This window comes from Oryx dammah, unplaced genomic scaffold (assembly GCF_014754425.2).
Source record: "Oryx dammah isolate SB20612 unplaced genomic scaffold, SCBI_Odam_1.1 HiC_scaffold_28, whole genome shotgun sequence".
In the NCBI taxonomy this organism is placed as follows: domain Eukaryota; kingdom Metazoa; phylum Chordata; class Mammalia; order Artiodactyla; family Bovidae; genus Oryx; species Oryx dammah.
In genome coordinates, this window is record NW_024070212.1 from 30,043,458 (window position 1) to 30,069,072 (window position 25,615).

The 25,615-nt window shown below is 48.7% G+C and overlaps 1 protein-coding gene and 1 non-coding gene across 3 annotated transcripts in view; one reads left to right on the forward strand and one right to left on the reverse strand.

Moving 5' to 3' along the window:
- Positions 1 to 25,615, forward strand: part of KCND3 (potassium voltage-gated channel subfamily D member 3) — a 224,204-nt gene that overhangs the window by 95,789 nt on the left and 102,800 nt on the right. The window lies entirely within an intron of this gene.
- Positions 13,481 to 13,552, reverse strand: TRNAC-GCA. The gene has a single exon. It is a non-coding gene; the product is annotated as a tRNA-Cys (tRNA).

Here is a 25,615-nt window from a genome sequence, read left to right on the forward strand (position 1 = left end):
AAAGGCAGGACACAGGCCCATTGTGGAGCGGAGGGGTGCGGGGAGCAGTGAGCAAGCCCTGACCTGAGGAGGCAGCCAGCCACAGACCGCAGGGCCCTCACTCACCAGAAGGCCAAGGGAAGGGCTACGGAAAGCCTCTGGAGGGTTCTAAGCAGAGGGCGAAGTGATCTGGTCTATGCTTTAGGAGTTAACTCTGAAGGGTGTGTGAAGGCTAGGTTATGGGGAGTGAGGGGGGCGGGGTGCCAAACGAGAAGGCTGCTGCAGAGGCCAGTGAGGGGCTTAGACTCCGTTGTGTGCCCTGACCCCTTGCCAAGTCCCAGGCTCCTCCGGCCTCAGGTGTCCAGACCCTCCCTGTGCTTGCAGGTCTGCCACAGCGCTCATCACAGCGCTGTATTTGTTTGCCTGCCTGTCTCCGTGTAGGATTGTAGCTTCAGAGGGCTGGGATTGTCTTCTTTAGCCATCTTCCTGTCTTCATCCAGCTTGGCCCAGAGTGGCTACTCAACAAGCATCCGTTGACACAGAGCCCGCCTTTTCCATCATCATTTAAGCTAAAAGTCAACCTGTCTAATCATGTTTATAAATTTAAGAATCACCATTCACACTAAGTCCTGAGAAAAACTCACCTCCTCCAGGAAGTCCTCTTTGATTTTAGAGAATACTTTGCCACATTCTCTCAGCCTGTGGACTCCCTGGTTCAAATCCATACTTCCCTAAAATGTGGTTTTCAAGAGGTCTTCCTGCCTGTTCTGCTTCTCTTCAGTAGTTGATTCAGTAGATAATTATCATTCAGTCTTGGCTTAAATGTCAGAGACACTTTACCTGATGATGGTGTAGAGGCCCCTGCCCACCTACCCACTGTCATTCTCTTTGTGATACTCTATTATCTTCTACTTATGTGCTTGTTTATTTATTTATTGTATAATCTCCCCAAATACAATAGAAGTTCCAGGAAGCAGGGCCTGGTCTATCCTGCTCACAGCTGCCTCCCGAGTGCCCAGAACCACACCCAGCCTGTGGAAGGCCCTTGGGGCTTCTTTTGTGATGACTCCTGAGCTCTTCCTGTGTGTACAGTGTTCCTATAGGCACCATGGCCCTTCAGCCAAAGGCAAACCACCTGCCCGAAGTCCTGAGACTCACACTTTAGATGGTAGGCTCACGGGTCGGAGCAATGCACAAATGAAGAAGGGGTTTGTATTCTTCCCTGATGGGCAAAGAGCTCCCAAAGTACATCATCCGTTCCTTCGGTAAATATTTATGGAGTGCTCACTCTGCATCAGGCCCTGTTCTAGACTCTGGAGATATAATTGTCAATAAGACAGAAAAGACTGCCTGCATTCAGGGAGTTTACACGCTAGCTGATGGGCAGGTAAGACAGGAGAAGTAACTGAAGTAATAAGTTTGATGGTGACAATGCCGTGGGGGACAGTAAAGCAGAGGAAGGGGCCGGGAGTGTCGGGGATGCCCGTGCGATATGAGCAGGAATGTCAGGAATGGTTCCCCAAGGAGGTGCTGGTGGGGATGCCTTGAGGGAGATGAGGGTGCTGTGTGGAGCTCATGCATTTGAAGCTCAGTCCCATCCCTCCTGCAGAACGTTCCTCCAGCAAGTCTCCCCCTTTCTTCTGAATCACTGAATGCTCCTCTCTAATGGACCATTCTCATCGGTATTCAGACATCCTGTTATTTCTTCCTTCTTAAAATACCTTCCTTCCCCCCGCCCCCCACCTCCCTGCTAACAAACCCTCTCCATTTCTTTGCTTCTCTTTTCAGCAAAACTCCCTTAAGGAATGTTCTGATTCATCTCCTCCCATTCTCTTTCTTCTTTTCTTTTTAACTTGATAAACATTCATTGTGCTGCCCTTGTGCCTGGTACCTTACTAATACTAACTGATTTAATCCTCCTATTAGCCCTCTGAGGTAGGTGGCCTCAGACTGGGAAATGGAAACAAAGAGAGATTAAATAATTTGCCTCATGTCACACAGCCAGAAAGAGGTAGAGCTGGGACTCGAACCCTGGTGGCCTGGGGCCCAGATATGTGCTCTTAATCACTCTGCTCCATACCCTCTGGTCACATCCCTTGAAAACGACCTCACTCAGGACTTCTCAAGCCCCACTGTCCTGAAACTCTTCCTGTCCAGTCACCTGTGGCCTCCACATTGCTAGATCCCGTGGTTATTTCTCACCCTTCATCTTCCCTGATGTTATGAGACAGCAGCATTTAGCACAGTTGATCACTCTGCTCCTTGCCATGCTTTCTTCCCCAGGCTTCCTGGACAGCACACGAGCCCAGTGCTCTCGCCTCGTTTTCACTCCCTCCAGTCTCCTTTGCCTGCCTCTCTTCTCCCTAACCTGTGCATGGGGGAGAGCCACAGCTGGGTCTTTCATCCTTTTCTGCATCTACACTCACTCCCTGATCATCTCATCTACTTTCCTGGCTTTGAATACTGTACATGCTAAGACTCCTATGTTGTGATTCCTGTGCAGCCCTTTTCTCTAACTCCAGGCTTATTTATCCATCTGGGTTCTTCACATCTCCACATAGATATATAAGAGATGCCTCAAATTCAACCTGTCCAACTGAACTGATTTCCTGCCCCCTCCCTCCCTATACCTGCTTCACCCATGTATCTTTATTGACGGAGAGCTCCATCCTTGCAGGTGCTCAAGCCAAGAGCCTTAGCGTCTTCTTTGATTGTTCTGTTTGTCTCACACCCCACTTTCCATCTGTCAAGAAATCTTGCTGACTCGTCTTCCTTCGGAGCCCACACAGGACCTGACCACTTCTCTCCATCTCCCCTCCTGCCATGCTAATGCGTGCCACCATCCTCCATGGATTATATGGATCCTCCTAGCTGGTCCCCCACTTGTACCCCTGACCTCTTATCTACTCTTATCACAGTGGCCAATGCCACCCTTTTAAGACTTAAGTCAGAGCATGTTTTCCTCCTTTCACAATCTTCTGAGGGCTCCCCATTTCATCCAGAGGCGAAGCTTTTATGGTGTTCTCCAAGACCTTCCCCTGTCACCTCTCAGAGTTCATGCAGCTCCTCTTCTGGGACTCTTCCTGTCCCTCAGCTCCTCAGGAACACTCCCACCTTAGCACTTTGCCCTTGGATGTTTCCATGGCTGAAAGGCTTACTCTCCCAGCTGCCCTCACAACCTACTCCCTCAGAGTCACCTGCCCAGGCTCCCCACTTCCTCTTTCTCTGCTGTTTTTCCTCATAGCACTTTTCACCTTGTAACATATGGCAAACTTTACTTATTGAGGTAAACTGACCCTCACTGGAAGGGGAGCTCCACGGGAATCGGAATCTTTGTCTTGTTCAGGGATATTCTGAGCAACTAGGTCAGAACCTGCCAGAACCACACTCTGTGGACCCCTATTATGTGATTGTCTGGGCGAAGGTTTCCAGGCCGGGGACAGATGGTTACCAGGGTCCCGTCGGGTCCTCCTTCGCTCGTAGAGCAGGGTCAAGGGCCAGCAGTCTGTCCACAGGGCAGACCCACTGGCAAGGCCATGCTGTCTGCCCCACATCTGCTGCTGCTGCTGCTAAGTCGCTTCAGTCGTGTCCAACTCTGTGCAACCCCATAGATGGCAGGACCGCCACACTCCCCCATCCCTGGGATTCTCCAGGCAAGAACACTGGAGTGGGTTGCCATTTCCTTCTCCAATGCATGAAAGTGAAAAGTGAAAGTGAAGTCGCTCAGTCGTGTCTGACTCTTAGAGACTCCATGGACTGCAGCCTACCAGGCTCCTCCGCCCATGGGATTTTTCAGGCAAGAGTACTAGAGTGGAGTGCCATTGCCTTCTCCTAGAAGACCCCCATTCCTATGGGGGCTGACGCCCATGCCCTGGCCCAGGTGGCGCAGCAGGACTCAGAGCCCAGCAAACCCCAGTCCAGCCATGTCACAATTTACCCAGACAGACCCGTTACATGAAGATAAGCACACAGCCCGGGCCTGAAGGGCTCACCTCTGTATGCCTCCCACTTCCCTGAGAGCCATAACCAGAGAAAAGACCTGTGTCAGCAAGCTTGCTGCCCGCCAGTGATAGGAACTGGGTTTCCAGGGGATGCGAGTCAGCAGATGGCCTTCCGTCCTCCGGCCTCCAGCCCCCCGGGTTCCTCAGCCTCTCTGCTGGTTTCTTCGCTTCTTTCTCTATGTGTGGTTGCCTCTTTCAGTTCTGCTTCTCCCTCGCCCCTTCTCTCTCCAGCCCTCTGCACAGTTTTCTGTCTGTGTCTCTGAGTTTCTCTCTATCTGCCTCATTTTCCACGTTTTTTCTCTCTGTGTGTCTCTTGCCTCTGTCTCTCTCTCTAATCTTTGCCCTCCTCCTGCACCTCACCTCATCCCACCTCATGGTTTTCCCAGGTGGCGCAGTGGTAAAGAATCCATCTTTACCACTATCACTGGCGGGCAGCAAGGAGATGCGGTTTCAATCCCTGGGTCAGAAAGATCCCCTGGAGAAAGAAATGGCAACCCCCTCCAGTACTCTTGCCTGGAGAATCCCATGGACAGAGGAGCCTGGTGGGCTATAGCCCATGGGGTTGCAAAGAGCTGGACGTGATCGGGCACACACATTCCATTTCATTACCATCCCAGCTCTTCTTCACAGCCTCTCCTTCTGTTTTATTCTCCCTCTGAATCCTCCCCTTCCTCTCCTGTCATCACCACCCTGCTGCTAGTCTGGCTTCTTCTCTTGGTCTCTGGCCTTCGGTGGGGATGGGGGCAGTTCTCTGCCTCCCCTCATCAGGTACACTGAGAATTCCTGTGTATCTTGCCTCTCACCCTAGAGATAGGATTTCTGTCATGACCTTGGTATGTAGCCTGAACAGAGCCTACTGTCAGTCCTCGCCCTCCTAGCTCCTTGCCCTCTTTGCCAAAGCTCTGGTCCACCTGCCTGGGGTGGACTTGTCTGGTGGCCCATGGCCTTTGCCAGTATCTGGGATTTTCCCCCTTTCACCAGAGCTGTCCCTGCCATTCAATCTAAAGTATGAGGTTGGTTCCGTGGGAGAGCTCCCTCATTACAAATCCTTCTCTTCAGCTCCTCCCCACTGACCATGAATTTTCCTTCCCAGGGCACTCCAAAGCGATTCCTTGTCAGATTTAAGTCCTGCCCATCTCTCTCTTTTACAGCCAGCACGTCAGATAACTTTATAAAACTTAGGGCCAGCCTCTGGTTTATTTGCTTCGATTTGGCCAGTTTTAAATCTGGCTTCCTTGCTGGCTCTTCCTTTTCCCAATCAGTGAGTGTTCACTCCTGCTACTCTAGGGTAGAGAGATGATGGAACACATGAGCAGTCCTTTATCTTAGGGGGTTTTGATATCAGGTACTTGAAGGCAGCAGGCAGGTCTGACTGGGCCCAGATGATCTTGGGAAGATGTACTTTTCCGCTCCTCTCTCCCCTTCCTCTTTCTTTCTCTAGCACGACCACCATTATATTGTTCTCTATGTTTATCATTCTCTCCTTCTGTCTCTGCAGACAGCCTTCCCATCCCTCCTCACCCCCACCTGCCAGAAGGGTATTTTAGTAGAAGGTTAGAAGGTCATTGAACATTCAGATGACCTCATGTCCCTGAGGGGGCTTTGTAAAATGGAAAGCATAATAAAAAGCATAAGCTCACGGTTTATAACTGCTTCTCAGCCTCCTTGGAGAGAAGAACCAACTCTTTATTGCCTGGGCAGTGTTTCTCCTTGTGCTTCCCAGGTGGTGCCATTGGTAAAGAATTCTTCTGCCAACGCAGTAGATGCAGGTTCGAGACCTGGGTCAGGAAGATCCTCTGGAGTAGGAAATGGTAACCCACTCCAGTGTTCTTGCCTGGAGAATCCCGTGAACAGAGAGGAGCCTTGCAGGCCACAATCATGGGGTTACAAAGGGTCGAACATGACTGGGCTCACATGCACAGACACACACGTTTTCTCCTTGGCTCTTACCCCTGACTTCTAACTGACACCACCCCAGCACAAAACCTCAGTTTTGCCCCCAGGAGCCTGCTGGTCTCTCTTTCCACATGCCTACCCCCCTGCTCTGCCCCACCCTGATCCCTGGCATTCTCACATGCACAGAACTTCCTTCAAGGACTACAGTGTGTTAGGCAGGGAACAGGCCTCTGCTAAATGCTGCAGGAATTCTCCATCACACCATGCCAAGGTAGTGTTTACATCTCTGTTGAATGCTGGTTGTGATAAACAGCTCACTGCCTTTAGGCAGTAGGCTTAATGGTCAAGAATGTGTGTGTTGGGGGTCACACAGTGACACCATCTACTGGTTGTGTCACATCAGACACACTTACTTAACTTCTGAGTCTCCATTTCCCTCTTCATTAAAAGGATGACCAGAAAAAAAAAAAAAAAAAACCTTTGTCCGAATGTTGTGAAAAGTCAGGGAGGTAACACAAGGAAAGTGCTAATCACAGGGCCTGATGCTTTGTGCATGCTCAGTAAGTGTTAGCTATTTTATTATTAACTCACAAGGCGTCCTTTGCACAGTTCTGAACTGAAACTAGCCTCCCAGCAAATTGAAGAGGGCCTGGTTGTGCAGTCTAGAGCTACACAAAAGACTCTTAATCCCTCTTGCATGGGATAACCCTTTCCGTGTTTGGGGACAGCTTTCATGTACCTTCTAAATCTTTTCTCCAATTTAAACATCCCTAGTTTCATCACCCAGTCCTCATACTTTTCATGCTTTCCAGGCCCCTTGCCATCTACTCATCAATGTACACACTCATCAATGCATTCCCAAAAATACACCATATGGAAGTGAAGGTGCGACTACGAATTTGCCCTGACCTGCCCAGGTTGCAAATGGACTATAATGCCCTTGACCTGGATGTCATAAACAGTCAGAGCTTCATTAGTGTCTCTTTGTTGATTGATTGACTTGGCACCCTGTGACCAACAAAAAGCTCCTGATTTTCACATGAACTTCTTGAGCCCACTCTCATCATACTTGCCAAATTAATTTTTGAACTAATGCAGGGTGGATGTTGTGTCTATTCAGTTGCATTGTATTTATTTGACCCGTACCTTATGTTGAAGATCTATTTTTAATATCACTGTTTGAATAGATAATACACTTCTGTATTTCGAGATAAAAGAATATAACAGGGTAAACTGAAAAGTTCCTAGGCCATCCCATCTGTCTAACCTTCTCTCTCCCTACATAGAGAGTGAGCACGTTGTTAGTGTCTTATGTACCTTTCCAGCGTTTCCTTATACAGTTACAAGCCAGTACCAATACTGGCTCTTGTATTTCACCCGCTTTTTGCACAAACAGTAGCATATGTAACACTCTGCTCTAAAGCTTGCTTTTTTCGCCTAACAATGTCTGGGATCCTTTTGAATCTTCAGTCCCTTATCTGACATAGCTTCACATCTACCAGACTGGTGATATGTGTATATAAAGTAAGCACGTCATCAATGTCCTCATCCAAGCTGTTGACAGAAATGTGTGGAACCTGGAAGTCTGTACCAAGTTGATGCCCATTCATAAATCAACCCTGCCATGCAGTCTTCTAGTGGTACAGCTAATTAGACAGGTCCTCAGCCTATTTCTCCTTCTTCTCAAGGATAATGCACAAATATATTGAATGCCTCACTAAAGAACTGGGCATACAGAAGCTTCCTGATTTATCAGTCTAGAACCGTGGTTCTTCACTAGGAAAGGTTTTTCCCTAGGAAACACTTAGCAATGTCTGGAGATATTCTTGGTTGTCACAACTGAGTGTATGAACTGGAGGAGAAGGGCCTTCTACTGGCATCCAGTGGGTGGTGGCCAGGGTGAAGCTGAACCTCCAACAGTGCGCAGAGTAGCCCTATTTTCCCCTACTCACACACACACACAGTAAAGAATTAGCAGCTCTAAATGTCAACAGTGCCAACGTTGAGAAATCTTGATCTAGAACCTTGTAACCGATGCCACTTCAAAATTATTCCTCTCGTCAGTTTTAAAACAGCACCCTGCTTCTTTAACACTAGATGCACACTTATATCCTTTCGTTGTTATTGTTCAATCGCTAAGTATCTGACTCTTCGCGACCCCATGGACTGTAGCACGCCAGGCTCCTCTGTCCTCCACTATCTCCCAGAGTTTGCTCAAAATCATGTCTGTTGAGTTGGTGATGCTATCTAACCATCTCATCCTCTGCCACCCCCTTCCCTTTTAACCTTCAATCTTTCCCAGCATCAAGGTCTTTTCTAATGAATCTGGATCTAAATCTTTATCAAAATTTAAAAAAAAATTTTTTTCTAAAGATTGATTTGACTCCTTCTGGTTTTGACAAATTCTTGCTGATTCTTCATGATCACCACTTTCCAAAAGTTATATTAACATAAGTTTATTTTTGGCAAGACAGAATTCCCTGGTTGAATGAAAACTCATCTAGACTCTCTAGTCTCACATTGAGAGTCCCCAGATTTGAGGGGCTACTTCTCTCTTAGGGAGCAAGTTCCTCCTGGGACGCCCTGCTGCATGGAGATATGTCTGTGTAGTGGTTTCCTCTCTAGTGATTTCTGTCCGGCTTCCCAGGACTGCTCCTGTTCCTGGTGATGACTTCTGCCTTCTGTCCCTCCCATGCCTCCCGTCCCAGCCTGGAATGACACAGAATCTGTGGCAAGTTAGGAAGTCATATGGAAATGTCTTTCTCTCTTTAAAGGTGCCTATTTCCCACTTAGGGAGGTAACATGTCCCCAGATGAATGTCAAAAACCTTGACAAATGGAAAAATAAATAAAGCATTTCTCATACCTCTTTAGAAGACCAAGTCTAAAGGGGATTGAGCTAAGGTATTACAGGAGTTGTCGGTGTCCAGCAGAGCTGTCAGTCAGCAGTGCCCCATCTACGTATTCACTGAGCTCCTGCTATAACCAAAATGCTGTTAGGGCACTACTCATTCAGGGATCAAGAAAGCGTGAACTCGGCTCCTGGGGAACTGACAAGAAGCTGCCTGTGTAGTGCAAAAGCATGAACGTGGAACAGATCTGCATGTGAACCCCACGGAGATGGTGAGGTTGTGTTAATTAGACCTAATTCTTAATGCCTCAAAGTGTCTGTGTCCCCTCTAGAAGAATGGAGCAGCAATAGCTATCTTGTGTTCATGAAAACAAAATGAGAATAAGCATCTGAAATGCCTCGTGCACATAATAAGAAGCCAATATTGTAGTTATTATTGAATACACTAATATCCTAGTACAGATATGTGGCATGTAGAATCTGATAAGCACTAAAAAAAGCACAAAGGACTGTGGACACATAAAGGAGGAGCCCCTGAAGTCATTGAAAGTATTGTAAAGAACACTGAACTTGGGGCCAGTGGAAGACCTGATTTTGAATCCCTCCTCTGTCACTCAGTAGCTCTGCAAACATGGATGCTTCGCTTCCTTTCTCTAAGCTTCTGTATTTAGAGATAATAGGGCCTACCTAAACTGTTCAGATGCTTGCTGAATCCATGCTTGAGTTTTAACCATGGAGACTTCTTAAAATAGGCAGCATTTGAGTCGAGCCCTGAGGAATGAGGAGGCCGTTCACTAGGGCAAAAGGATCAAGAAGACTTCTCTTGGGTGAGACCTCCAAGGGTGAGATAAGAGCTGATCTAAGAAGGGAACCATGAATATTTGTGGAACTCTCCAGGAAGTTAAGAACATAAGCTTGGGGTAGCAGACAGACCTTGATCAAGTCACCTAAGCTCCCTAAGCCTCAGATTCTTCATCTGTAAGAAGCTACCTGCAAGGTGGATGTGAATCTTTAGTGAGTAACATGTGAAAGCACTTAGCTCAGTGCCAGGCACATAGTAAGTGCTTAATGGACCATCAGTGTTGGACCTGTGGCTCGGAGCTTGGTCTTGGGGCTGGAAGGTCCATGTGGGCCAGCCCCAAGGGCCTTGCATGCCAGGTCAAAGAAGAAGCCAGTTTTAGGGGCAAGAGGAAACCATTTCCAGCTTTCGAGAGTGACAGGACAGTTTTAGGTTAACCCTGAGCCACAGTGTGGAGGGTAGGCTGGTGAGGAGGGTGGCTAGAGGCAGTGAGACCAATTGGCCCAGAAAGCTGGGGTGTACTTTAGTTTTTGCCTTGTTTTTACTCTGGGCTCTGAGCAAGTCCCAGAGACCCAGCAAGGCCCCAGGCTCACAGCTGGGCTGGGCTGAGGTCCTGGGGAGAGTGGGGATTTCTGGCCCTTCCCCGCTGGACTCTCTTCCACCACCCTCACCAGCCTCCCTGTGACAGCTGCGCTCCCACCCCCAGTCCCTGTTTGGAGCAGTGATTAATACAGGTTTAAAATAATCTTTGTCTTCTCCCTTTGTCCGCCCCCAGCACAGCCGCTGCTCTCCTCCCATCCCCCCACCCCTTCCTGGCCACACCTCAGAAACCAGCCTCCGGGCAGCTGGGGGGGTACCGGGGGCCCTGCCTGGCTCCTTCTGGCACTGCCACACTATATACACTCCAGACTCAGAGAGACAACACACCTTTCCTCCCAGGCTCCTCCTTGGCCGTGGACCCAGCAGTGCTTTCTTCCCCACAGTTCTGGGCAGGGGCAGAGGGAGGCTGGCAGGAAACGTCTCCCTCCTCACTCACCCTGACCTCCAGCAGTGAAGGGATCTGGCCTGATGGACTGTGAACTGAATTCTGGAGGCCCTGCCTCCCTCCAGTGTGGAGAGCTGGTCACTTCTAGACATATGTGGAGCTCCACATTTCTCAATTTCCCCGTTGGTCATCTGGCTTCTTTTCCTTTCCAAAGAGCTTTTGTTTTCATTTCCTCATTGAAACTCTGATACTTTGGCCACCTGATTGCGAAGAGCCAACTCACTGGAGAAGACCCTGATGTTGGGAACGATTGAGGGCAGGAGGAGAAGGGGGTGGCAGAGGTACCGAGTCAATGCATATGAGTTTGAGCGAACTCCGGGAGATGGTGAAGGACAGGGAAGCCTGGCGTGCTGCAGTCCATGGGGTCACAAAGGGTCAGACACGACTGAGTGACTGAATAACAACAAAACGCTGATGCTCGTAAACTGGGGCTGTGGACTATGTCATCCCATTAAAACGACATAGAAACCAAAGCTTGGAGAGTAAGTGGCTTCCCAAAGGTCAGAGTCAGCTCCAAAGCAGTACCTTGTCCATCCTGATGCACCCACCCACCAGCCTGCCTCCCTCTGAAGCTACTGGGTCTCCAGTCCTAGCCCGTCAGTCCACCAGGGCACCAGTGACAGCCTCACCACCTTCCACTCGCTAGAATGAACCTTCATCTAACAGACATTTGCCCCTCGGAGCCAGGCAGCTTGAGGCTAGTGCAGGGCTTCTGTCTGGTTCCAGCCGAAGAGGTTCAGGCTCAGGGGAGGCCACGTGGGCATGGATAAGGTAAAACAGCAGACAGTGGATCGGAATGTGTATGATCGAAGTGCCAAGTCCTGGGGTATCATAGTTCAAAGGGATGCAAAGATATCTCCTCCATGTCTCTCATCTTCCAGAGAGGGTAACTGAGGCCCAGAAAGGGGAAGGGGCACGTGGAGCCGCAAAGCTGCAGGGTGACAGGCTGACCTCCCCTGCCAGCTGCGGAGGCCACCCTGGACTGCCACTGTGTCACGTGAGGTATAGAGGCTGCCCCCACGATTCCTCCCTCCTGGTGACATCAGAGGTGACAGCACAAAGAGAATTTGTTTTCCCAGGACAAGTAGCCAGAGTCAGAGGGGGTTAGGAAAGAAGAAATGTGTCAGGTGACGGGGGAGGCCGCCACGCAGTGTGCTAGAGAGAGCCAAGGAGAGAAGCTGTGTGTGGGCAGGTGGTAGGAACTGGAGACGCCACAGCCTTGGCCGGGTGCACACTTGGCTGCCAGGCCACACGGTGCATCGGAGAGCAAAAAAGACACTTTCTCTGCTCGGTCTGGTGGGAGAGTCGATGAGCTCACGCCTGTGCTCAGGCAGAACTGACAAATGCCGAGTTAATCCCGGATCACTTGCTTGGGATTAAAAAGAGAGAGATGGGATGGAGGTGGGGAGATGAGTCACGTCAGGTAGGAAAGGGAGACGGGAGTATGTTTGCTGGTCTGGATGGAGTCAGGCTAAATATTTAATGTTCTTGACAGAGACCTGGAGGGGGCTGTTTCTTTCTCTAAACAGTGACACGCAAGGCTCCTGGGCGGGGAGACAGAGGAGCCAGCAGCTGGGGAGCTGGTTCCAGCTGCCTCTTAGGGGCGAGGCGGGAGAGAGAGAAGGATGCAGTGGAGCATATGGGAGCAAAGGGCCAGCACAGCTGGAGGCAGGAGGGCGGAGGGGGCCGGGACCAAGCGAGCACTCCCGTTATTAAAAAAATTACAGTTCATTCTTTACTTTTGGAATAAAAACCTGTTGTAATTACCTAGCAGTGGGAAAGCAATTTCCAAGCAGCTTTATTGTTCTGCTCACCAACCAAATGTGCAACGAAACATCCACCCGGGAATAGCATGAGCGAAGACACACGGCAGTAACTATGATATTTAAATGTTTCCACAGTAGAAATTTCAATAAGGTTTAAATGAACCGCAAGCTGATTTCTCTCCGGATTATTTTTTCTCCTCCTCCTTTATTATTTAAGACATTGTGCTCCTGCACTGCATTTCTATGGCACTAGCAAAGAAGTCCTAGCAGGAAACTTCAAAACTTTGTTACCATTCCGAGCACCTCTCACTCAGTCCATTTCCCAGAGGAGTTAGGTGCCCTCCATCTACCCGAGACCTTAGCTGGGTGAGCCTGGGGCCACTGAGTTCTCACCTCAGATCCCACAGGTGCCCTGTGTAGACTGCACCCAGGCTGGCAAACGCTCCTCAGTCCCCACGTCCTCAGTTCCCCTCTGACAGTAGTGGTTGCCAACTTTTAACCTGGTGAGAGTAGATAAGCTTGATCAAGACGTCTCAAATGTCCCTCCGCTGAGTCCAGATTGGGCTGGGGTCCTGGCAGTAGCTAATATCTGAAAGCAGAATGTTTAACATCTCCTTGTGTTATTGTCACACAGATAATTCTTTGAATACTAGACAAGTTCTAGTCTTAGACGGGGATACAAAGAAGGGTAAATATTTTATTCTATCAACCTATAAATGTCTAACGCTCCCCTGGTGGCTCTGTCAGTAAAGAATCCGCCTGAAATGCAGGAGACCTGGGTTCAGTCCTTGGGTTGGGAAGATCCCCTGGAAAAGGAAGTCTTTACCCACTCCAGTATTCTTGCCTGGAGAATTCCATGGACAGAGGAGCCTGGTGAGCTCCATGGGGTTGCAAGTGTGGACACAACTTAGCTACTAAATTACCACTGCCACCATAAGCATCTAATAATAGTGCTATTACAGGCAGCTAATTTATTAAGAGATATATCATATGAAAGTGAAAGTGAGATAGATGAAAGTGAAGTCGCTCAGTCGTGTCTGACTCTTTGCGACCCCATGGACTGTAGCCTATCAGGCTCCTCCGTCCATGGGATTTTCCAGGAAAGAGTGCTGGAGTGGGTTACCATTTCCTTCTCCACGGGATCTTCCCAACCCAGGAATCGAACCCGGGTCTCCTGCATTGCAGGCAGACGCTTTACCGTCTGAGCCACCAGGGAAGCCATATACACACACACACACACACACACACACACACACACACACGTACACGTACATTTAATCATTTAATCCTCACAGCAACTGTAAGAATGGTCTCCACTATCATCATCTCAGGTTTCAGGTCAGGAAACTGAGGCACCATTCCCTTCTCCAGGGGAATCTTCCTAACCCAGGGATCAAACCCTGGTCTCCCGCATTGTAGGCAGATTCTTTACCTCTGAGCCACCAGGGAAGCCAGCTGAGGTACAAGGAGCTTAAGTAACTCGCCCAAGATCTCACAAGCGGTCATGTCAGAGCTGGGACTGACACAGACAGCTTAGCTCTAGTGTGAATGCTGGCCCTTCACTGCCACCCTGTCTCACCAGCCTGCCCCCAGATTCCCTCCTCAAGTCTGCATTGCAGAAGCATTGGCCTCCCTTAGAATTAAAGTATTTGAAATCTTCTGGAGGAGCCAACAGCGGAATAAAGGAGCGGTGAAACTTGTAGAGGTGCTTTCCTCAGAGACCTTGAAGCACGGCAGAGAACACACACCCAGGTGAGAGCCCTTCCTCTTGGAGGCAGGAAACTAATAAAGACAGCGCCCTTGAATGCAACCATTGTCTTCCCAACACTGTACTTGCATCTGGGCACCCAAGCAAGCTTCTCTTTGCAAGGCTGAGATAAATCATGTCCAAACTCTCACACCATATGGTTCTTCTCAGCCCTCTAACACATACAGAGCTGGGGAAGAATGAAAAGCTCTGCTCATGGACTTTCATTTCAATTTTTGAAAAACAGGCCATATCTAGGAATATTTGGCCAGACAAGTGCCTTCACGCTGAGTTTCCTGCTCAAGGCAGCATCTAAGAGTGGTCATAAGAGTAACTCCCAGAAGCTGAGAGACCAGCAAACAAATACATTGACCCAGAACCTTCCCTCACAGATAGAAACCCAACCCACCACACTCCAAGCCAGGTCCCCATCAATGAATATTTATGGTGACTGTATTAGTCAGAGCTCTCCGGAAAAACAGAACCAATAGGAGACACATGTTTCATATAAGAAATTGGCTCACATAGCTATGGGTTTCCCAGGCCCACTCCAGCACTCTTGCCTGGAAAATGCCATGGACGGAGGAGCCTCATGGGCTGCAGTCCATGGGGTCACTAAGAGTCGGACAAGACTGAGCGACTTCACTTTCACTTTTCACTTTCACGCATTGGAGAAGGAAATGGCAACCCACTCCAGTGTTCTTGCCTGGAGAATCCCAGGGACGGGGGAGCCTGGTGGGCTGCCACCTATGGGGTTGCACTGAGTCGGACACGACTGAAGCGACTTAGCAGCAGCAGCAGCAGGTTTCACTAGTGGTAAAGAACCTGCCTGTCAATGCAGGAGACATAAGAGACGTGGGTTCCATCTCTGGTCAGGAGGATCCCCTGGAGAAAGGCATGGCAACCCACCCCAGTATTCCTGCCTGGAGAATCCCATGGACAGAGGAGCCCGGCGGGCTACAGTCCATGGGGTCACAGAATCAGACACGACTAAAGTGACTTTGCACACATGCACACAATTATAGAGGCTGAAATCTGCAACTGGCGAGCTGGAGACCCAGGAGTGTCGATGTGTAGTTCCAATCTGAGTCTGAAGGCTCAAGGACCAGGACAGCCAAAGGTACAAGTTCAAGTAGTAGAACTGATGTTTCAGTTGGAGTCCAAAGGCTAAAACAAAAGACCCATGTCCCAGTTCAAGCCATCAAGCAGGAGCTTTCCCATAATTTGTGGAAAGGTCAACCTTTTTGTACCTATTCAGGTATTCCACTGATCGGATCAGGCCTACCCACACTAGGGAGGGCAATCTGCTTTACTCATTCTGCCAACCACATATTAATCTCATCCAAGAACATCCCCACAGACTTACCCAGAATAATGTTTGACCAAATCTCTGGGCACCCTGTGGCCCCGTCAAATAGACACACAAAATTAACCATTGGGGCACCCCTGCCTTCTCCACCCCTTGCCCTCCAACTGTTATTCTAGGCTGCAGGGATGTGGGGAGAGTGCCTAGAGCATCCTATTAACTCCACTAATGAGGCTGCCCTTTCTGCTGGTCTCCTACATCTGTTGCCCTCAGCAGCCAGCTGTGCAGGTTCAAGCACCAGTATATGACAGTGGGAGTACCTCTCTTCATCCCTTAGCTTCTTCTTTTCCTCCCAGGACCCCATAAAACCAGAGAAGCCAGGGATGGGGAGAAGGGCCCACCCATGAGTCCTGTCTTGTCTGTGACCTCGGGCCTCAGTCCTGGGCACCCTGAATGGGCAGGTGGTGGAGTGGAAGCGGTGTCCCTGTCTCTCCCCTTTGCTCAGCATCTGAACTCATGCTGACTAGCAAACCTTGTATCTTATTAGGCAAAATAAGGCCATATTGTGGCTGGCAGGAGGGAAGCTCATTTCACACTCTGGGAAATGGAATTCAACAAAGAGGCAGGAAGAGGTTTCACGTCCGTGCTTCTCTGCCTGCCCGTCTGAAAGTTGGCAGTGGCGACCAGCCAGAGGACATGAGTACAAACTTCCCTTCCAGTAACCAGAGGCGATATAGCACTGAGGTTCATATGGGGGCTTTTGTCCCAGGAACACCTTGTCTTCCATCTACCAGCTGTGTGACCTTGGGCAAGTCACTTAGCCTTTCCTTGGGACAGCTTACTTATTTGAAAAAAAAAGAGAGAGAAAGAATAATAACACCCACTCCATAAGACTGTTCTTGTGAGAATTAGATGAATTCTATTTATAGATGAATATACATATGGCTTAAAAAATGTCTGGCTCTTTCGGTAGCAACATGGATGGACCTGGAGATGATCCTACCGAGTGAAGTCAGACAGAGAAAGACAAATACCATATGACATCACTTACATGTGGAACCTAAAAAATTATATAAATGAAAAGCAGACTCACAGACATAGTAAACAAACTTACCAAATGTTAACAGAGGGGAAAAGGGTATGAGGGATAAATTAGGAATTTGGGATTAGCAGATGTAAGCTGCTGCTGCTGCTGCTGCTGCTGCTGCTAAGTCGCTTCAGTCGTGTCTGACTCTGTGCGACCCCATAGACTGTAGCCCACCAGGCTCCCCCATTCCTGGGATTCTCCAGGCAAGAACACTGGAGTGGGTTGCCATTTTCTTCTCCAATGCATGAAAGTGAAAAGCAAAAGTGAAGTCTCTCAGTCGTGTCCAACCCTCAGCGACCCCATGGACTGCAGCCTACCAGGTTCCTCCGTCCATGGGATTTTCCAGGCAAGAGTACTGGAGTGGGTTGCCTTTGCCTTCTCTGAGATGTAAGCTATGTATATAAAATAAACAACAAGGTCCTACTGTATAGCATAGGAAAGCATATCAATATCTTATAATAAACAATAATGGAAAAAAGAATCTATGCACGTATGTAATGTACTGTGTGTGCTCAGTCATGTCGGCTCTTTGTGACCCCATGGACCGTAGCTCTCCAGGCTCCTCTGTCCATGGGATTCTCCAGCCAAGAATACTGGAGTGGGTTGCCGTGCCCTCCTCCAGGGGATCCCCTGACCCAGGGATCGAAGCAGCGTCTCTTACATCTCCTGCACTGGCCGGCAGGTTCTTTACCACTTTACCACTAGCACCCCCTGGGAAGCCCCACGGGTACATATATATACATCTAAATGTAACTGAATCACTTTGCTATTCGCCAGAAACACAACAGTCAATCAACTATACTTCAATAAAAGAAAGAAAAACTTCTTGGTAGGGCCCCAATACATGTTACTTATCATTAATATACATCAGCCTCCTTTTGCTTCCTGAGATTTGGAAAATCAATTTTCTCCTAGTGGAGTATCTACAGCAAATTTCAAGTTCTAGGCTGGCTCCCTGCACAGTCAAACGTGTGCCCTGGGGGAATGAACTTACGCTAAGAAAAAAGTCAATAACTCTTTCCCACTGCCCCACTGCATGTCATAAGGCTGAGGGTCAACAGCCCTGGGTTGAGTGAGTTTGGGGACCGTCCACAAGATCCTCCATTATCACGCCTCTCTCCTGGTGTGGCTAACTGAAGAGTGGTTGTGGATCTCTAAAACACAAGATGAGCAATATCTGTGTCTTCCTCATGATCTCCCACTCCCTCCATGCCGCTTCCAGCCCTGAAGTCCTGCATAGTCTTCCTGGGCCTTCCTCACTGATTATGATCATGTCAGAAGTGCATGATATATTTCCTTGTTACAGGCAACCCAAAGCATCTTCTCCCTGGTTCCCTGTCCCCAGGGATACCCACCCCGACTTCTCCACTGTGTGCACGTAAGTGCACAGAGCTCCGACTTCTTCAGTGTGTGTACATAAGTGCCCAGAGCTAAAGTGTTGGGGACACTAGTTTGATGCAGTTTCAAGCATTTTTTGGATATAGGCAAAATGGAGACTTAGGGCAACCTCTTCCCAACTCCACCAGACATCAGTGATACTCTAAACAAAGACAACTTGGCAGGTGAGCACACTGCCTGGCACATAGAAGGTTCTTTTCTAAATGCATTTGAATGAATGAGTGAATGATTGAATGATGGAGCTCTGAGATAGGATCCCAGGCAGTCCATGTCGGTATGGAGCCATCCTACCTGGAGACAGAAGGATAGTGAGGAGACCTGGGAGCCAGGCTTGCTGGGGAGTCAGGACTAGCGAATGACTCACCTCATCTTTATTTCCTCCCCCACTTCCAGGTAGAAAACACAGCTCCAAATCTTTTTCCCTCTTCCCTCTTCTTGCCTCTCCTGCCCTGGGAAAAGCACGGTCAGAAGAGGGAGAACAAACTCTGTCTCTGTCCCTACCCTGTCTCGTTCCTGAAATCACCTTTCTTTGACCTCAGAATAAGTCCAGTGAGTATTTTGGAGCAGACTGAACCTGCCTGGTTTTGTTTTGCTTGAGCTGGAGTTCAAATCCACTCACAGTTCCTGGGGTTCCTCCAGCTGAAGTCAGGGCAGGGAGCCTATAAGCAGAAGTGCCCGATAGAGTGGGGCTGCATCATGGGATTAAAATTTGTCTAGAGAGAGCCTAGGAAGTGGGTTAGCCACTTACTAGGTCAGGGCCAGAGAAGTAGCGTGGAATACCTCGTATGCTCTCAGCAAATACACAATGTGGCCGCTCTGGGCTTCTCCCCAGCCAGTGGCTTCTCCGAATCAGCTCCATGTAGTGGCTCCTGTAAGTACGGAACGGCCTAGCTGAAAAGCACCATTTTGCAGGTATGGAAACTGAGACTCAGACTGGTAAAGGGACTTGCCCGAGGGCACAGACCAAGTCGGGAGAAGGGCAACTGGTGCACTTGGAAATGTCAGCTTAGTGACTTTAATCCATGGGCTATCAACTCGACCTAAGGAAGAACGGGACACCGGGCTGGGGGGAGGCGCGGGGGGCGGGGGGGCTCTGGTTTCCCTGCCAGTTGAATAGAGAACTGCCTGAATCTGTGTGTTCCTGAGCCTTCCTGCCACCCCCGGTACCTACAACATCCTGAAGAGAAGGCAAACAGCAGGCAAGCCCGTCGGCCCTGTTTCTCTGCTTCCTCTATGAGCATCCATCAGCCACAATTTTATGTTGAATGGGGCTGTGAGGAACTTCAAGGCCGAGATGATTACATTTTGTACATTACCCTTCTGCCAGAGAGCTAAAAATACCCTCCTGGTGGTTGCTAAGTGCAGGTCTAATGGTTTTCCTTAGAGGAAAGAATGGGATTCTAGTTTCTCTGAATCTGGAGACTCCACATCCAGGGAATGAAGTCGTGGAAATTGTCAGAGTTGGTTGTAGAGCATCCCGGGGGGGAGGAGAAGCTAGGGACAGCCGGAGAATTCACTGCTCCCTGGTGTCAGGGAGAATCTCCAGGGACTGGTGCCAGCGAAGATTGTGGATCTCGGAAGGAATACAGCAGACGTGGCTTCCACGGAGAATTATCCCTGATCTGTGGGCTCCCCTCCCCTTGGGGTCTGACTTTCTGAACCTCTCTCTTTGATTGGCACAGAGTGGCCAGTTCTCAAAGTCATACCTCGAAGCTGGACATTTTAAAGGTAAAAAGATGGGTTTAGAGATATGGAGCAAGGTCTTAGGAACAGCCTACCTGTCTTGCTAGAGACTTAACGGTGGATCTAGAGTGTCTCTCACTTGATATATTAAAAGCAGACTTCCAAGCATATAGCTGCCCCAAGACTGCCCAGCTCCTCTCACCTGGCCTAGCACTCCCTCTGACTACAAACATAAGTGTTTGAGTTTTTAATTTTTATTCGTTTGTCTTCTTGGCTGGTCCTGGGCTTCAGTGCTGCCTGGCCTTCTCTCCAGTTATGATGCACAGGCCTTTCGCTGTGGTGGTTTCTCCTGTTGCAGAGCAGGGGCTCTGGGGCTCACAGCCTTCAGCCGTTGCAGCACATGAGCTCAGTAGTTGTGGCTCCCAAATTCTAGAGCACAGGGTCAATAGCTGTGGTGCACAGGCTTAGTTCCTTCATGATATGTGGGGGCTTCCCAGATCAGGGATCAAACCCCTGTCTCCTGCATTTGCAGCCAGATTCTTTACCACTGAGCCACCAGGGGAACCCCTGAGTTTACTTTTTAACCAAAATATCAAGTCCTGAATCCAAGTAGGAGGCTTGACCTCCCCTGAGAGATCCTTTTGGGGACCCACACACTATGGCCACATCTCTTGGGATGGCTTTGACACCTTCCTTTGAAAAGTGTCCAGCCTTGGGTCACTGCAAGCCCACATTGCCCCTTGGGAACCAGAATGTCTCCGGGACCTTTGGCTCATTCTCTAAAGGCTGTTGCCATGGTTTCATCCTCCTGATTACCTTGGACATTGACATTCACACAAATTTGCCTTTCCTGGCACAGGTTGATGAGCGGCCCTGGGAGGTGGGTAAGATGTTGGTTGCCTGGCGAGGGAAGCTGGCCTGCAGCAAGATGTTTGAAGCTGATGTTTCAGCAGCTCACGAAGGAGAAGCCCCGGGGGTATTTAAAAGGTGGTGGTGTGCCATGTGGCTGTCAGCGAGTGGCTGACTGAGTGCTGTGCTCAGGAGAAGAAAAGAAAGGCCCCTGTGTCATCGCTGGGGCGTAGGGTTTTTCGTGTTCACTTTCTTCAGGGAGCACTGTTGCACTCACCCCTTACTTAGGTAATGCTCACGAATGCAGAGTTTACCTTAAACTACTTTCCTGGAAAAAAAAAAAAGGAAATGGGAAAACAAATCTTTATGAGTAAGAACTAGAAGATTATACTTGACTCACTACATTTTGCTCCAGAATGCTTCCTGCTGTCACTAAAATCAATCCTGCCCTCCCAAGATGGAGATCTGCCCCCTTGGGAGAAGATAGCATGTTAAAGAATGGGCAAGAAGCTGCAAAGGCGATTCCCTTCCCACAAAAGAGCTTCCATAAGTGTCTTAAACCAGGCAGTGGTTCAGTCTCCAGGTGATGATTTTGAAAGAACAACACACTTGAACGTGTGTGTTCTCAGATGTTTGTTCAAATACCTGAGAAAAAAAAAAGCCTTGTGGGCTGCGGCTCCTCCTCACTGGTTCATGCTGATGGAGTGGGGAGAGCAGTGGGGTGATTAACTCCAAGCAATGGATAACCAACAACTCAGGATGTTTGACTTCATATGTGTGGTATAATATATGGAAAGCGTATATATCTTACTGTGTGTTTGCCTTCTTAATTATGTTTTGCTTCAGCCAGTATGGGAATGAGCTAACCGGCTGAGAGTACAAGCCAGTTAATGGCTGGGTCAGCCTGCTGGGAAGCTTTTTGGGTGTGTGGAGCAATGACGAAAATCTCAAGGGATTTAACGTTTTCTACAGACAACTGGCCCGGTATGTAATCCACCTGGCTATAATGGAGTGTTGGCTACAATCAGATTCATTAGTAGCTCAAGAATTAAACCTATTCTCCCACCCCCATCCCCGTCCAGTCTCCGTTTTTCCCCTGCTCTTGCCAGATAGTTCATGAATCTTGAAAACTGGAGGCTGCCAAGCAGGCAGCTTTGCGTCAGTGGCAAGGGGGCTAATCTATATTCTCATATTAACCATACTTCCCAGTGAATTTCAATAACTTGGAAATGGGCATTTGGCAGCTGGGAAAGAGAAGGCTTAGTAAGTGCTCAGAACAAGTCTATAATAAGCATCTGTTTAAAAGAGACCTCTCCAGCCAGATGCCCTGGCCTAATGGGGACCCTGAGCTGGGGCGGCAGCTGCACATTAAAATACATTGAGTCTGTCTTCCCAGGTGGAGGAAGCAACATTTCCGTCCCTATGAAATGGATCTAGGACAAACAGGCAGTTTCTTATTCATAAAGCAGGATTTCTAAGCTAGACTGCCTTCTGCCCACAATCCCCTGTCCCTGAGTAGGGCTACTGATTAAGACTCTTTCCTTCAGAAGTCTTTACCTAGTAATTCCTGCCACCTGTCATATCCATATGACTGCTCTCTATGCTACTAGGCTTGGTCATATCCAACGCTTTGAGACCCCATGGACTGTTGTCCACCAGGCTTCTCTATCCATGGGATTCTCTAGGCAAGAATACTGGAGTGAGCAGCCATTCCCTTCTCCAGGGGATCTTCCGGACCCAGGGATCAAACCTGGGTCTCCTGCATTGCAGGCAGATTCTTTACTGTCTGGGCCACCAGGGAAGCCCTTGCTACTAGGCAGGCCCTCCTTAGGAGAGCGTTGCTGTCTCTGCCTGCTGGGCTTGTGTCTCTTTGACGACAGGCTCTATTCTCATCTGAGTACTCTCCTCCTTTGAGAGCCCTACCTCCTAACACACACAGCTTCTGACGGAGGGCAAGAACATATCAGGGCAGGACTCACTGGGACACTGTACAAAGGGACGGTGTCAGGGTGGATGGCCCAGGACTAGATCAGCTTTCTTACATGAAGCTTCATGAGACATGGGAGCCAAAGAGGGATAAACCAGAGACTAGTGCAGAAACTGGGCTTCCCAGGTGGTGCAAGTGGTAAAGAACCCGCCTGCCAATGCGGGAGATATAAGAGAGGCACGTTTGATCCCTAGGTTGGGAAGATCTCGTGGAGTAGGAAATGGCAACCCACTCCAGTATTCTTGGCTGGAGAATCCCACTGGACAGAGGAGCCTGGCAGGCTACAGTCCATGGGGTCTCAAAGAGTCGGACACAACTGAAGCAACTCAGCACAGCGCACAACACACAGTGGGGGAAATGATCTTCAAACTCCGGGAAAACCAAGCACAGCTTCAAGTCCAAATGCTCAGCTGCTGCTGCTGCTGCTAAGTCATGTCCAACTCTGTGCGACCCCATAGACGGCAGCCCACCAGGCTCCCCCGTCCCTGGGATTCTCCAGGCAAGGACACTGGAGTGGGTTGCCATTTCCTTCAATGCATGAAAGTGAAAAGTGAAAGTGAAGTCACTCAGTCGTGTCCAACTCTTAGCGACCCTATGGACTGCAGCCCACCAGGCTCCTCCATCCATGGGATTTTCCAGGCAAGAGTACTGGAGTTGGGTGCCATTGCCTTCTCCGCCAAATGCTTAGAGGCAGGACCAAAATCCAGACTGCAGAACCAAGAGTTGAGAGTCGGGAAGAAAGAACATCAGAGGAAGAGCAATGCCTGAGACGCTCCTGGTCCAGAGGAAGTTCTATCTGTGTTTTCTGAATGAATTAGTGAAACAATGAATGAAGAAGAGGATTCAGGATAGGATGCTCCCTAAAACTATGGGAGCATCTCCCCTAATGAAGCTGTGAGTGTGCTCAGTGGGTTCACGAGTGGACAGGCCAATTTTCTGAAGTGCAGTTAGTCATAACATGCTCTTTTTGTGGTCTCTTTTCCAAGAACCCCAGCTCAAAGCTCTATAAATGTGTTGTTGATTTATGTCCAGCACTACGATTCCTTGTTTCCCATCATCTCTCACCCTCAGTTCCTTTAGCTCACCCTAAAATTTTGCTCCCCTATCATAAAAAACAAACACCCATCCCTCTCAAAAAAGAAAAATAGGGATGCCCCATCCTCCTCGAGTTTCTGTCCATGACATCGTGTAATAAAAGAGTCTTCAGTCCAACATGCCCCAAAGTGTAGAACATTATTCCATAGAATGGTAATGGTAAAAGGATTGTGCATGCGTGCTAAGTTGCTTCAGTCATGTCTGACTCTTTGCGACCATATAGACTGCAGTCCACCGGGCTCCTCTGTCCACAGAATTCTCCAGTCAAGAGTACGGGAGTGGGTTGCCATTTCCTTCTCCAAAAGTTTTGTAAGTCAAATGAATCTAGAAAACATTGGATTTCACAAAACCGAAGAAGTCTCTTCAGTGAAGGGCTTCTCAGAGTTTAATGAACTCATCTGCATTCCTAAAGAGGAAACACCAAATTTACTTAACCTCAGAGCCCTTTTACTTAGTGCTTCCTGCAGGACTGGGGTTCTGCACTTTGGAAATCTACAGTCTTTTCCTTTTTTCTTATTTTCTTCAGTGCCCTGGTTCCCTTATCTGTAAAGTGGGAGTTAATAATGTTACTCACCTCCTAGAGTAGCTGTGAAGATTAAATGAATTCATTCAGGTAAAGTGTATAGAGGGCTTCCCTTGTCGCTCAGCTGATAAAGAATCTGCCTGCAATGTGGGAGACCTGGGTTTGATCCCTGGGTTGGGGAGATCCCCTGGAGAAGGAAAAGGCTACCCACTCCAGTATTCTGGCCTGGAGAATTCCATAGACTATATAGTCCATGAGGTCGCAAAGAGTCATATACAACTGAGTGAGCTTCACTTTCACTTCACTTTTCAAAGTGTTTAGAAAGTGTTTGGCCCTATTAGTAGGCATCAAATGCAAGTTTTCATTTTTCTTTAACCAGTATCTTTATAATGAATCTTTTTGGCTCTTTTTAATCTAGTTCTTTCCTTCACTCCACCCAACTTGACCCCGATAGTCATGATCGCTTCTCAGCCCCCGACTCCAGTGGCCTTTTCCTGTTCCTCCTCTCCTGGCCTTTGGGATCATTTGGTCTGCTCTCCTTTCCCTGTTGCTTCCCCCTCTCCCTGTCTTCTCTCCAGCCACTCCCTCCTGTTGTCCTTCTCCTCTTCTGGCCGTTGCTTCCTTGGTTCCTCCTTTCTTCCACTTTACAAACTTGGGTTTTACTCAAAAATGGCTCTTTTTTGCTCTTTCTCATAGTCTGTCCTTAGAAGATCATATCCAATTTCAGAGCTTCATCTGCTAACCTTGGTGAAGGCATATGGTATTCCAATTAATTTCCTATCCATCCCTAACTTCTCTCCTGAACGCCATACTGTCCATCTTTTCCAACTATGTACTAAACATTTCGGGCTTCCCTGATAGCTCAGGGAGGTTGGTTGGTAAAGAATCTGCCTGTAATGTAGGAGACACCAGTTTGATTCCTGAGTTGGAAAGATCCATTGGAGAAGGAATAGGCTACCCACTCCAGCATTCTCGGGCTTCCCTTGTGGCTCAGCTGGTAAAGAATCTGCCTGAAATTCGGGAGACCTGGGTTCAGTCCCTGGGTTGGGAAGATCCCCTGGAGAAGGGAAAGGCTACCCACTCCAGTATTCTGGCTTAGAGAAGTTCATAGACTGTATAGTCCACGAGGTCACAAAGAGTCAGATATGACTGAGCAACTTTCACTTTCATTGAACATTTCAGCCTTCTTCCCTCCAACCCCTCAAATTCCAGTGTGTCCAGAGATGAACTCATAGACTGACCCCTTTAACTTTGTCCTTTTTTCCATGCTCCCTATTTCTGTTAGCGACACAGCTGTCCCCTTCAGCCCTCAAGCTCAATTCCTCCCCGTCTCTTGCCAGGTCCTGCCAAGTGGGTTCCATCTTGCTCTGAACTCCATTTCCTTGTCTGCATTTCTCTGCTTCTCCCACGATTCACTCCTTCCTTGAGCCTTCATTGCCTTGACCATCATGGCAACTTCTTAACTAGCGTCTCAATCACAGTCCATTTTACACTGTGCTTCTAGAATACTCATCTATGAACCAACTTTCATCATCTCATATCCTGCTTGAAAACGTGCAGTTCCTCCTTACTACCAACAGAACAAAACTGAGACCCAAGACCTT